The sequence below is a fragment of the Pygocentrus nattereri genome, chromosome 22 (genome assembly GCF_015220715.1).
Source record: "Pygocentrus nattereri isolate fPygNat1 chromosome 22, fPygNat1.pri, whole genome shotgun sequence".
NCBI classification, from domain to species: domain Eukaryota; kingdom Metazoa; phylum Chordata; class Actinopteri; order Characiformes; family Serrasalmidae; genus Pygocentrus; species Pygocentrus nattereri.
In genome coordinates this window covers 29,297,140-29,310,387 of record NC_051232.1, presented here as the reverse complement: position 1 = coordinate 29,310,387, position 13,248 = coordinate 29,297,140, and the positions used below count along the sequence as shown (strand labels likewise).

The window sequence follows — 13,248 nt, the reverse complement described above, 5'->3', positions numbered from 1 at the left end:
GATACGTTTACGTCGCGTCTTCTTCTGTGAGTTTCCCCACTATCTGATCACTCCAGTCCATGTAAACGTGTTGATCAGATTACTGACAAAGTCGGACTTTCTGCAGTTATCGTATTATTAAGTGCATGTAAACGCACTCATTATTTTGTTTGCCCTCTGTTTGATTTGTGCAAACTAAATGATCAGAACCTTCAAAGCCAGGTCAAATGCAGCTCAAACTAGGCTGCGGACATCAGAGCTATACGTGGAAGAACTTAAGGTTTCAGCGACGGAGCTTTCCATGCTTCTTTCATTTTTCCAAACTGGAGAGTAAGCCAGCCAATTCACTGTTTGTCCACTATGTGAGGAGCTGAAGACCTCCTGTGCCTTTATTTCATGCTGTGTTTCATGTGGAGCTGTATCTCCAAAGGAAGTTCAAACTGCATTACGAACATTGTCTTCTCATTTCACTTTGCACAGTGGAGCATCTTGAACAATGTCTGCATGTATTCCGTGTGTAACAGCCTTTACATGCATGAACTGTGTGTCAGTTCTGCTGCAATCATGCACAGTCATTACCACAAAACCGCTGTCCCTCAGCTCACAATGGCATCAGGTCCAATAAGGCATTAAATGATGAATTAAACAAAGCCCTGCATGCAGTATGTATAATGTGTAAAGGACAGAGGCAAAACAACTTGCTACCTAAACTACAGACTAACCAACCATCAGTTGTTGTGCGTGCAGTGCTACAGTTCCAGACTGAAGGTTTTTCTATAATGAAAGCTTTGTTATCTCATGTTGTGTCGAACTTAATAAGCTTTAGTAGAGGTTAATTTTTGTACAAGGCAATGCATGCAGCTAATAACTAGAGCTTAACTCAGATTCACATTAGCTGACTTTTTGTCGACATCTGCCTCTGCCACAAACCACTATCCACGATCAGATCTGTGTCGGACTTGATCAAGGGATAAGCACCAAGAGCCGAATGTTTGTATATAAGGCTACATTCAGGCAGCAGGTAAAAGTGGCTCAAATCTGCTTTCTCACCAAATCTGACTTTTTCGTTATACTGTTTTCGTTATACAGCTTCTTAACTGACCTGCATGTGCAAAAGAACAACGAATAATGTGGCACAAACTCATTGGCCAGTTGGCATGGCAACAACCAAGCTGGGGATATCTGCCAAGAAGCCAACATTAGCCTGCTAGATACATTCTAATGTATGTAATACATCTAAGACTACATTCACACAGCACGTAAATGTGGCCCAAGTCAGATTTTTCATCCAGAGGTAACCATTCGAAAAGGAATCAACAGTAAAAGCCGCTCTCCGAGGTTTCAGTTTCATTTTCACCTGCAATACAGGAGCTAATAACAAGTTCCATGTTTGCACTTGCTTTAAAAAAAACAAAAGGCACATTATTCAGCCACGGCCGCTCATTGGGTTTGCGTACTTGCTTTCTTTAAACTTTGCTTTCCTATTTGTAACTTTTCTTTGATGCTGCAGCCTCGTTCTCCTATGGCCATGTTAGGCCATTCCCTTCGAAATCTCTGCAAACACAGAGCAGTTTGGACAAGTGTCTTCTAATTTTGTTTCTACAGAAGCATTAATCCCAACTTTTTTATGGTGTCTCTACAGCCCCAAATTACAATAAATGTTCAGTTGGATTGATGTAAAAGTTGCATGAATTTTGATCTGGCAGTTTACACATTTGCACTGCTGCATATCAGATACGTGTATATATATATATATATATATATATATATATATATATATATATATATATAAAACTGTCCCAAATTGGACCTGAAAATGTCACACCCAGTGTGTGTTTTAGCTTTTCATACTATCACACTGATAACACATCTGCGCCATATATGAAGGAAAAGATTGATTTGGGCCACTTTTATCTAAGCTGGGTGACTAATGATGGGGGAAACACTGGAAGACATACTTGAAGGCTGTAGAATTAGAATAAGATAGCACACTTAACTGAATGTTATTACACTTTTTTCCAATAGATTCAAACATTGACAACACATCAATTCATTTTTAGACACCCCGAGTCCTGATCATTAGAGAGGAAGAGAGGTCTGACATCCTAAAAGCCACTCAAAGGAGAGACCTTCTTCCTCTTTATACTAAAGATTGAGCTATGTAATCATCCGTGCATTTTCTCCACACTCAATTATTTATAAGAGTAGAGAATAATCTCAGTCATTACGTTATTCCTGCAATCTGACGCTTATAATAGGGAGCTCCTAATAAACCTACATGTGTGTCCTTAAAAAATAGTTGGCCTACCCTTCCTAAGTAGCACCACATAACTTAAGTGGTTAAATGCTCATTAAAGAGATTAATGTTAACCGCTGAGCTGGTAACAGTTTGGTACATGATTTGCAGTGCTTCAGTCATCCAAGTTCTCCAGAGAATGCTCCCCTCACTAATGATCAACAAGGATGAGAACGAGTGCTTTTCTATCGCTTCCACTAATTGGGCAAAAATAGTAAAAGTCCTACAAAATATTCCGCATGCAGCTCTAAGATAGGAAGGACTTTGTATTACAGCTAGCCTGTGTTTTTCCATGTAATGAGATAGTAACAATGGGCTGCTTACAAGGTACAATTTTAACACTTATGTTAAAAAAAAAGAAAGAAATGAAAAGCCCTGAATACATTAGGGCTTTGTTATGGGCCCTGTTACAAAGATTAGTGGACTATTCCACATTAGCTACAACATATTTTTACAGCTTGTAATTATTTTTAGAGCTGCTAGATGGCTTTTTAATTGCAGCTGCTGAGTTACACACTCGCTGTCCAGATTCATCCACTTAGCTATGACAGGCGCACAGCCCAGTGGTGATTACACCCAAATTCTGATTGGATTCTGGTTTGCATCAATCACTCTCGCGTAAAATCGTAACATTTTCCATTTCCTAGAAATATAGATAATCACCTCCATTGCATCTGAAGGTAAGTTTACACCTTTTCTCCCAGTGGGAAAATCAGACTTTCTATACACTGTTAGAAATACAGGTACCATGCAGGTACATGATTCGTTCATCAAGGTACAAACAATGTAAGTGAACCCTCAAAGGAGCAACAGCTGGTCCAACTGTGTACCTGTAAGTTTTTCCTAGCGGAAAAGTAGATATTTTAAAACGGAGCAATAAAATAAAAAGCCTGGAGGCGAGGCGGGGGGGTGGGGTTGTGGGTGTGGAGTCAGTACAACTTAGAACATCGTTTCAGTGGATTATGGTTCAGTTATGCTCCCTGACTAAAGGTACTGAGATGGACCCCTGAGGGTACCACCACAGCGACGGTGTCTTACCTTTTTTTCTGGGCGTGTCGGGGCCGAATGGTTTAATGTCACTCTGTGGATTTACCAAGTCTGCAAATGACAAACGAGCTGAATGTGGATATGATGGCTGCCTTTAATATAATAATGACGGACTGTAAAAGCAGCCGATAACTTGGAACGACCGGCGCTTCAAATTCCAGACACACATTTGAAACACAAGCTATCATGATATGATATTTTTGCCATATCGGCCACCTCTATGCATGACATGGCCTGGCCAGACCCGTCCACACTTAAGGCCTCTGCATCCGCTACCTATTTGTACCCAAACCTACTTCTCCATGGGTAATTTAAGCAAGCCGACATTAGGGCGGAACCTAAAAATAGAAGCTGGATAAAGAGAGAGAGAGATACTGATACGCTTGTGCTTTCACTCTCTCTCCATTATGATGCTGAAATATCCCTGTCTGGTTTCTCCAGCTTCAGGATGTGTCTAAAGCAGTTACTGGTTTTAAAAAGCAGTGGGTTCAGGCTCTCTGTGGTACGATATGTGGTTTCCTAAAAGGCAAACAGTAGTTTTGCGGTTTCTCCATGGGGAAGGGCCAGATTAGTTTTGCTGTCATTTGGTGGCGACGCTGTAAACCATCCTGCTGAAAGTACCGCACGAAATGGAAGGTGACCCACTTTCATTACTGTCAACTATAACGGCGAAAAAGCCGAAGAGCTGAAATACAGTCTCAGAGAAGCATGACAGAACAGTGTCCATTCATATCTGTGGATTTACACCATAATGTTGGTAAACCATAAGGAAATTCGCTTGAAGCGTAACAGAACACAAGGAGCTGCGTGCGTGTACCTCTCTTTAAGCTGTCAAAGCCCAGCATTTCCTCATTGGAGCACGATAGCGAGAAACTTTCATGAACACGTGTTACTTTTGCACTATGACGATCGATGTGTTATGGTGTGAGGGTGCTACATGTTGATAGTCACAGTTTGTAGACCTGTGAACATGGACCTGGGTATTATATTTATATAGCAGAAAGTAGGACTGCTTATGTAACTCACATATTGGCTGCAGTGGGCGTAGTTCTAACAAAGTGTCAATACTCTGTCCTCCATAATCTTAGATACTGAGCGCAACAATGTCATGGACACAGTGATGTGGTGGTTGCAGGCTGGTTAAACGCTTTTAAGGTTCGAGTTGGAAGGAAGGCTAGCTCCAGCTCTTCAATTTGACAGTAGGGTCGAGTTGCCGGTGAGTTCAGTGGCTTTTCCACTGACGTAACTTGGCAATAAATACAAAAAGTTTACATTCCGGCAAAAATATCTCAAACGTCGTGTAGCCTAGACTGTGGGTGAGACGTGATTTTATTTTATGTCGCAATTTTACAGGAAAGCCAAAGATAAAGAGATAAATAAAACCAGATTTTATCCAAAATCTTAAGCACTTCAATAATGTGATGGGTACTTTCTGTAGTTTCTGGCATACGACTTAATTCACTGTTAAAGGCTTTTAGTATGATTTGTTCTTCATTTTAATGTGTGACTTCTTGAAGAATGCCGGGGAGCAGGCTAATCTGTTAGCACCCACACTGCTCTTACATTAGGTATGCTGTGGATGAGCAAACTCTCACTACAGGTGCTACTGTGAAGCTCGCCACAAACAAATGGGACAATAAATAGGACCTTCTGTTTATCTGAAAAAAGCAAAAATGAGTCAGTAAGACAGGGCGATTCAAAAAGATTCATCCGAATTCAAAGCGCCATATTTTTACAACCGTGAGGCGCCGAGGAACCAATCACAATCCAATTGTAAGAGGGGGGTCATAGAGTTTCTGACGGTCAGTGGAAGATGGGCTCCATTCAGTCTGAGAGGAGCTGAGACCCTTGAGCAGAAAGTGTTCTGCGTTCTATCTTCTTCTTCACGTCAATCAGAATGAATCCGTCAGACCTGTGCAGTCTGATTTCCAAAGGCAGTGAAGCTCCAGCAGCTCAGAGCGTTCGCCGTTGGTTCCACAGCACTGGATGATCTCCGAAATCGCCTCGAAAGAGCTGTGAGTGCAGCGACACCCGACACGCTCAATCCATTATAGGATGAGTTTGACCATGGCGTTGATGTCCGTACAGCTGGAGGAGGATTATATTAAGCACTTGTAAAATTACATAATAAACTTTATGCTCACTTAAACCATTTACAGGTCACTGCATTGTTCTGCAATGATTTACAAGTGAAATGAATCATTTTTATAATCAGATGAATCTTTCTGAATCACCCTGTATAAGGTAGTGCCGTGTAAACTAAATTAAGATTAGGGCTTGGATGCTAACGTGCTAACACAAAAGAATCCTCAAAGCTTCGACAAAAAAACGCATTAATTACAGCTCTATAAGTTCACACAGCAAGTTTACAGCACAATAGGAGCCAAACACATAACCCACTTCAGGAAAAATGTTTTTCAATAGTGAAATAGACATGATGAGACTTACACATCACCTCGAGGCCAACACATTATATTATCCCTGTCCAAAAAAAATCTCCAAAATGGTAACAAAAACATTCTTAATTCTTAATATAAAGGGATTTTATTCCAAGTGATTTTGGACTATTTCTATTCGTCCACTCTTCATAAAATTTACAAACGTAAAATGTAAAAATATTTAGATATGCAACAATATGGGAACTGTGTGGAGGGGGCAGATTTTTATGCACATAGCTGCCAGTGAGGATACATGAGCATTTATATAATATACCGACTGGAACTAGCATTAAGTTAAGTGATACTTTTTTGAATCCCACCACGGGGAAATTTCACCTCCGCATTTAACCCATCCGTGTAGTGAAACACCACATACACACTAGTGAATACACACACACTAGGGGGTAGTGAGCACACTTGCCCAGAGCGGTGGGCAGCCCTATCCACGGCACCCGGGGAGCAGTTGGGGGTTAGGTGTCTTGCTCAAGGACGCCTCAGTCACAGACTGTCGGCACTGGGGATCGAACCGGCGACCTTCGGGTCACAGGACCAGTTCCCTAACGTCCAGCCCACGACTGCCCCCATTACAGAGAAATATAGCATTTATTTCTTTAGGCTTACAAATGAATCAAATGCAGATAATTCAGCACAGTCTAAACATTCTGTTTCCTGAAGTATGATATATACATCACATCATATGTCGCTCAAATTCCAAACATCTGGGGAAAGCCTTTTCTTTTGTGAGCAAAGATCTGCCGGTAGTGATAGGACTCTGATACCGTCCTTAGTATGACTCTGCTGTCAGTCGAAAGCATCCTTTGAAACACACTCTGGTAACATGTTAATGCTCCTATTTTCAGTCTCATTTTCAGTTTAAAGGCCAGACTAAAATTCTGATTAACTGACTAACTACTGTTTTAGCACAGTCAGCATATGAACAACAACAAGCTGAACTACGTTTTCTGACCGTGCCATGCATCAGCGTTGTCCGTCCCCAGCAAAATTACAGGTCCCCATGAGGAGACAGCACTCCCTGCACTTTGTTGGGATGCTACATTTTTTGTCGTTTATCTACACGCTCCATCTGTGGGGAGGAAAGGAATTTTAGAAGGCCATAAAAGATGCGTGGGTCCAAATAAGTGCCGGGCCTTTCATTTCCTCCCTTATCGCCATGCTGCTAGTATTTCATGTCAGCGAGGCTTGGGCCTGTGCTGCTGTCTTTAGCGCTGCCAGCGTTTCAGTCACAAGCCGGACGACCTTGAGGAAACAAAGCCCTGACAACAAAGGTGCAGCCTGCTGCCTGTATCCCCCCTCCCTCCATCCCTCTACAGCTCAGGCGAAGAGAGGGCTGGGCAAAGGGGCAATCAATAGCTCTGATCCTCGTAGCATTTGGTGGGGGGGGATCACTGATCTTCCCCTGAACAGAAAGCAGGGCCAGTGTGTCCCTCAGTAGTGGCTGGGTGAGATGAGGATTCAGCTAAAGAGAACTAGAGAGCGTTGTAGAGCTGCAACAGTTAGCTGAGAAAGTCAATTAGCGAGCGTGTCATTTACTCACAGAAGTGCTCTATACTGCTCCGCAATGTTCAAACACTGCAATACACAATACACTTCTGTTGCAGCATAAAAGTCGAATGAAGCATTAAGTGTGTTAGGCTTGACGCAGGTCTGAGCAGATCGATCAGCGTCTGCCATGGTACAACGCGCGCCGGGTACAAATTTTGACTTGTATGCCGCTTTCTGAGCTTAGCTCACACTGGCTAGACACTCCGACAACAACCATGACCTCTACTAAAGGCATACAGGTGCTATTCAGTGTGGGAATGTGCAGTGATAATGTCGTGCACCTCTTACTGTCTGTACTCATATTGAATGTCATGCTTTCACCAAAACAAAGCTGGATAAAAACACAGTAGGGACAAATAGATAAGCATTTAATATTGTACTGTGTCATAATGCATTGTATTGTATCATTGTATCGTGGCTAAGGTGTTTGTGGCTGGTACATTAGCTTGGGGATGACATACTGGCTGGTGTTTAGAGCTTTAGATGTGAGCACCAAGCTGGTAAGAAAGCAGTTTAAACAGATCAGGCAAACGTCTCTCCCACTTAGAAACGGTGCGGTTCCATGACGTCACTTCCACGTGGCAGCACCCACAGACGTTTTCAGCATTTTAGGTAGATTTTTATACATAACATTCAGCACAATGTCCCCAAATACATGATGATCGATGAGAATCAAATTAAGAAATGCTTCCCAGTACTTCTATTCATTCTACGTCATACAGCTCCCAGGTACTTGAAGGTGTTTCCAGTTTCCAGTGAACTGTAGCGTATGTCTTTACTGAACACCCTATTGCTCCAAACAGTTAGAAAGTATTTGACTTTGTCCATCATCAGACATCATTGACTTTGTCCATCCACCAAATACTTACACAGCAGGTTGGAGTTTGCACCCCAGAAAGTCTCTGTTGTCAATGGAATATTATAAACTCTTGCCTATAGGAACATATTTGACACAAATATCAGCCTATATGTCCAAAATAAGCCATTCAAGAGGAGTTGACCATTTAATAAAGATGTTTTTCAGTGCAAGCCGTCTTTAAAACTAATGACTTTAAAGCTAATATGCCAGCATAGTCGCAGCTGGTGGCAGCACATTACAGGAAATGTCCAATCTAAATCTTATCTAACTCTCCCTCCCAGCCAGTCAACTGCTCTCGATGGCTATCCAGACAAGAAAAAGTCGAACTCAATGATTAGCATGCAGCTTGTAACAGCACGGAGGCTGCATTATGGAAAGTTAATATACAGAGCAGATCACCTTGTTGGAAGTGGCTCAGCCTATCATAGGCTTACACTAACCATGTTTACATGCAGCCTGTTAATCTGTTAATAACCTGACTAACAGTGCAATCAGAACAGAACACGTCCATGTATACCCCTGAATCGGAATCGACTAGTCCGATTGAGGACCGTCGGAAGGCAATTTCTATCCAATTGAACGAGGTGGGTAATCCTGAATTCTGAACTCCACAAACAGATGAATAAAACGCCTGTATCCCATTACATTCTCAGTGGGAAAGTTCACGTCGTAGTGAAAGCAGAAACTGGCAGGAGCAGAGACGGGTCTGCAGGAGACGATGCTTATGCTTTGATCTTTGAAAGGCGGCAGTGGGGCGGGTGTCCAGCTTATGGAAGCATATAACCACCTCAGTCTTAATCTATAACTGAAATGTATTCAATTGGATCGGTAGAAACCTTTGCATGTACACACAACCACTAATGCGAGCATGGATTTAGGTGCCTGCTATCTTTGATGACGTTAGATAAAAACCAATCAGAGGACCTCCGTCACCCAAACACCACCTCTGACCTCCATCCTCAACCCCCTTGTGCAAGTATGTATACAGCAGCCAGAACAACCTGAAAAAAAAATAAATTCTTGGGTAATTTGAGCAAAATACCCCAAATGATTTATGCTTCAGTGACTGTAAATATCTTTTTAATCAAATGTGTTTTTATTATCCGTATCTGCTTTTCTAAAGATGTCTCTCCGTTCTAGCAGGTAAAAAACTGGAGGTCTTGTCTGCCTGGGCACAATAACGAGACAAGGTGTGGACAGACTTGCCTATGGGGACGTTGCTTGATGGATTATTGAGTGCTACCATCAATATGATACGGGGAAGTGTGATGAAACTGCTGAAAAAATAACCCATTATTGGAAAAACATAATTGATTAATGGAACAACCGTTGATGAGCGAATGAAATACAGAATGAACTGCAGCTCTACAACCTCGGCACTCTAAAGGTGAAGTGGTGGCAGTGGCTGTATGAACCACACATACAGATCAGCATTTATGTACACATGTATGCACCCTTATATACAGACGCAGGCACGCAGAGGTCTGTGCTGCCCAAGCGCACCGAGGGAGAAAGTGGAATAGCTGCCGCAGTGGCCCTGTTTCCCCAACCCTACATAAATAATAAATATGACCTTGCTCCGGAACACTCTAATTTGTGTTGCAGCTCTCTATCATAGTCCTATCTAATGCTCAAACTAATTCACAGTCTGGTATTATCACCTCTGTTCCTGCTAGACGACGCTCGTTTAGTTTTCAGACGCTCGCAGAGGGAGTTGAGGGTATTTTTAGTTGAGCAGTGAAACTTGGAGTGTGTGACAGAGGAAGGCTGTAGTCATGGTCATTTGGGCATTCGCCCATAAAGGCCAAAGCCACAGACTGGTACATTTTAAACAGTGTGAAATGTGAGGATGTGGGTCTCAAATCTTATTTTCTTTTTTTCCTATTTCGGGATCAATATCAGCACGACTCGGCGCAGTTAATGTGGGTGGAAAGGGCTCCAGAGGTGTGACAGACATGCAACAGTGATTGAATATACAGCCTCTGTGGAACCCCTAGTCTGTGGAACCATCTGCAGAACTACAGTTAATCTGTCAAAATTGTTAAAAGAAGAATTTTAAAGAGGAAGACGAAGGAGCAGAAGATGAACTACGTTACAAAAAAGCGAAAGACATTATTGCAAAAGTCAGAGACTGATGGGAAATTTTAAACAAATACACCCTTAATAAATGAAGCACTTGGGTAAAGGGAATATTCATTTCTCACTGAGAGGCGACACAGGAAAAGCATTGGGCCATAATCTGGGTGAATTCTAGCTTTAGTGAACTCTCTGAACCTTGTGAACTCACATGATATCACGTAAGAATGACCGGATATGATGGGATGGACTGCTACTCCCTTTAAAAAGCAGTGCCGTACACGTCTGGAAATAAGGGCCCCAAAGTAACGAAGGGGTTTTGTAGTTGGTATTAAAGATTTTAAGATGATGTCCGAGGCCTGAGGTTGAAGGAGATAGCCCTGGGTCCAGACGAGACCGCCTTCAATTTAATTCATGAATCAGAAAAGGCATTTCACAGGCCACCTTTTACTGTGTCACAGCTTGCATTCTTCTCAGGAGGCTCAGCTTTTTTAAAGAAACAATATTTGCAGTTATTTTTCACACCTCTAAAGTTCAGTCTTAGAAGTTGGCTGCATTTTCTGCTTCTTATGATCCAGATAGTCCCAAACACATTCAGTTTCAGTGATGTTGAGGTCTGAACTCTGGGGTGGCCCGTCCATTGTTTTCTCAGTAACAGCTTCTTGATAGCTACACAACCTTTCAGGCTCGTAGTGTTGTCTTCTCACAGTGGAAGGATGGACAGGAACACCTGATCTGAATCAAGAGTGGAGCTTGATTTTTTCCTCTCTCAAAGACGAAAACTTTATGCTCTGTTTATTTGATGGTGACAGCTTTTTTGCGGTCTACCAGGTCTTGGCTGTCGGAAGTCCATTTTTCTGTATCCCTGTTTCCTGTTTTTTTCACTTACAGGTCTTCAATGGTCTCCTTTCTATCTAATCTTTATAGAAATATCCCCTAAAAATGGAACAACTTGGCCATTTTGGCTGGACCTTACACACATCAAGTTACTTTTGGACAGTACCATAGAAAAAGAAAAAGGAAAACTGGGAGAAAAAGATGACAAATCTGAATAAGATGAAGAATCAGAAGATGAATTAGAGGAATGAGAGGAAGAAGAAGAAGGAGAAGAAAAAGGAGAAGAACAACTAGAAGATACTGATGAAGCACTAGATGCTGAAGAACTAGAGGAGCTAAAGAAAGAGAAGAAAAAGTAGAACAAGAAGCAGAACTAGAAGAAGATGACGAAGGACTAGCTGAAGACAAAGCAAAAGAAGATCAACTAGAAGAAGAAGAAAAGAAGAGGAACTAGAATAACTACAAGAAGAACAGGGAGCAGAAGAAGAAGACGGTGATACACAATATTAATTTAGCCTCATAATCTCATCAGTCAGGATGCTAAAAATTGCCTGGACATGAAATAAGTTAAACGTCTTAGAGATGAATGCTTTCTGCATCTCAGACATGCTCTATATTGCCAAGACAAAAATATCTTTTGATCCGAGCGAGGCATTCCCCAGCGAGCCTATATGTATCGCATTCTGCATTTAGGCATCGACTGCAAACCCTGTGATTCAGGATACAAACAGGCGTCAGAAGTTAATGCTTTGAGCTGCAAATCTGCCTTTCCCCCCCTAAAAATAGCCAAAACCTTTCAGCAGTTATCAAAGTACATGTTGAAACATAAAGTCACTGCAATTAGAAGGTGTTTAATCTTCGGGAACCTGAGCTAAGAGTGTCAGAGCAGTTCCTATGTTAACAATGCGACCACGATTTTCCTCCGCCGACGGCTGCATTTTCAATATGGTGAAAATATCTGAGCCATGGTGACAGTCCAGACATATCTTCATGGAGAGACTGTTTCCATAGCAGGGAAACAAGAAGGACAAGCCCTTTAGAGAGGATGTTCTCTAGCCTGACCGCAGTGTCTGGCAATTTGCCTGATGGAAGAAAATAGAATGGCTTTCCAAAGAAAACTTCTGAGATGCTTTTACTGACGTTTTTCTTTGACTGCATTTGCATGTGGCTTTCTGAGTTCTATGCCACTATTATTTTCACCGTATAAAAAGGACAAAATTCAAGCCAAACTCTTGAATGGACTATTAAATATCGTTTCAGGTTCAAACGCAAAGCAATAACAGTCTACCAGACTTCACAGATGCTGAACCTTCATGTAGTTTTACAGCTCAGTTCAGCTGATGCTTGTGAAGGTTTAATGTGAATAATCTTCCTGCAACTTTGACAGTTCCGTCAAATCTGCCTGGCTCGCTCTCTTCGTTAGGTTTGAAGTCAAAGTGATGATCAATAGATATTCGGTTCTTCTCGGCTGCCAAGCCGTCCATCTTCGAGCTTGTTTTTAGCCTGTTTTAATCCAGCAAAGGGCAGAGAATCACTCTAAAATACCGTGCAGAGCTTTGATGGACTTCAGTAGCTATGAAGTTCTAGCTCAGTTCAGTCAAGCTGAAAGAACTTCCAAACAGACAAAACAGCTGAGCAGCAGGCACCATGCTTGGGTGTTGACTTCTTCTAAGAGATAAACAACCAGAGAAGAACGATGTCCTGCAATCCTGGACCTAGCTGAGGTCATGCTCACAAAATCATCTGTCCATGGATCCATGACCGAGTATTCTCTGTTCTGAAACAATGGTCAATAGATAGATAGTGGCATCAAAACTACTGGTCAATAAATGTGGGAACCACTACGAATTGGGATTTAAGGCCCTTTGCTGTATTAAGACATGGATAACCTGCCATTAGTAAGGGAACCAGGATCTACTCCAGGGGTCTGTTTTATCCACATAGAGCCGTGTCGCTGCAGGTTTTTACTCCAATAACGCAAAAGGAGATGAGGGGCTCCTGCTGGCTTGGCTTGAAAACCTGCAGGTATATTAGCCCTTTGTGGACAAAACCCGTGACCCCTAATCTGTTCAACAGCTGTAAAGTTCTAGTTCTGTTCAGTCAAGTTGATGCTGACAACAGACGGTTCTAAACGGACATAAACAAAACAAGGG

The 13,248-nt window shown here is 42.0% G+C and overlaps 1 long non-coding RNA gene across 1 annotated transcript in view; it reads right to left on the bottom strand.

Moving 5' to 3' along the window:
- LOC119262000 overlaps window positions 1-13,248 on the bottom strand; it is an 89,022-nt gene that overhangs the window by 60,016 nt on the left and 15,758 nt on the right. The window lies entirely within an intron of this gene.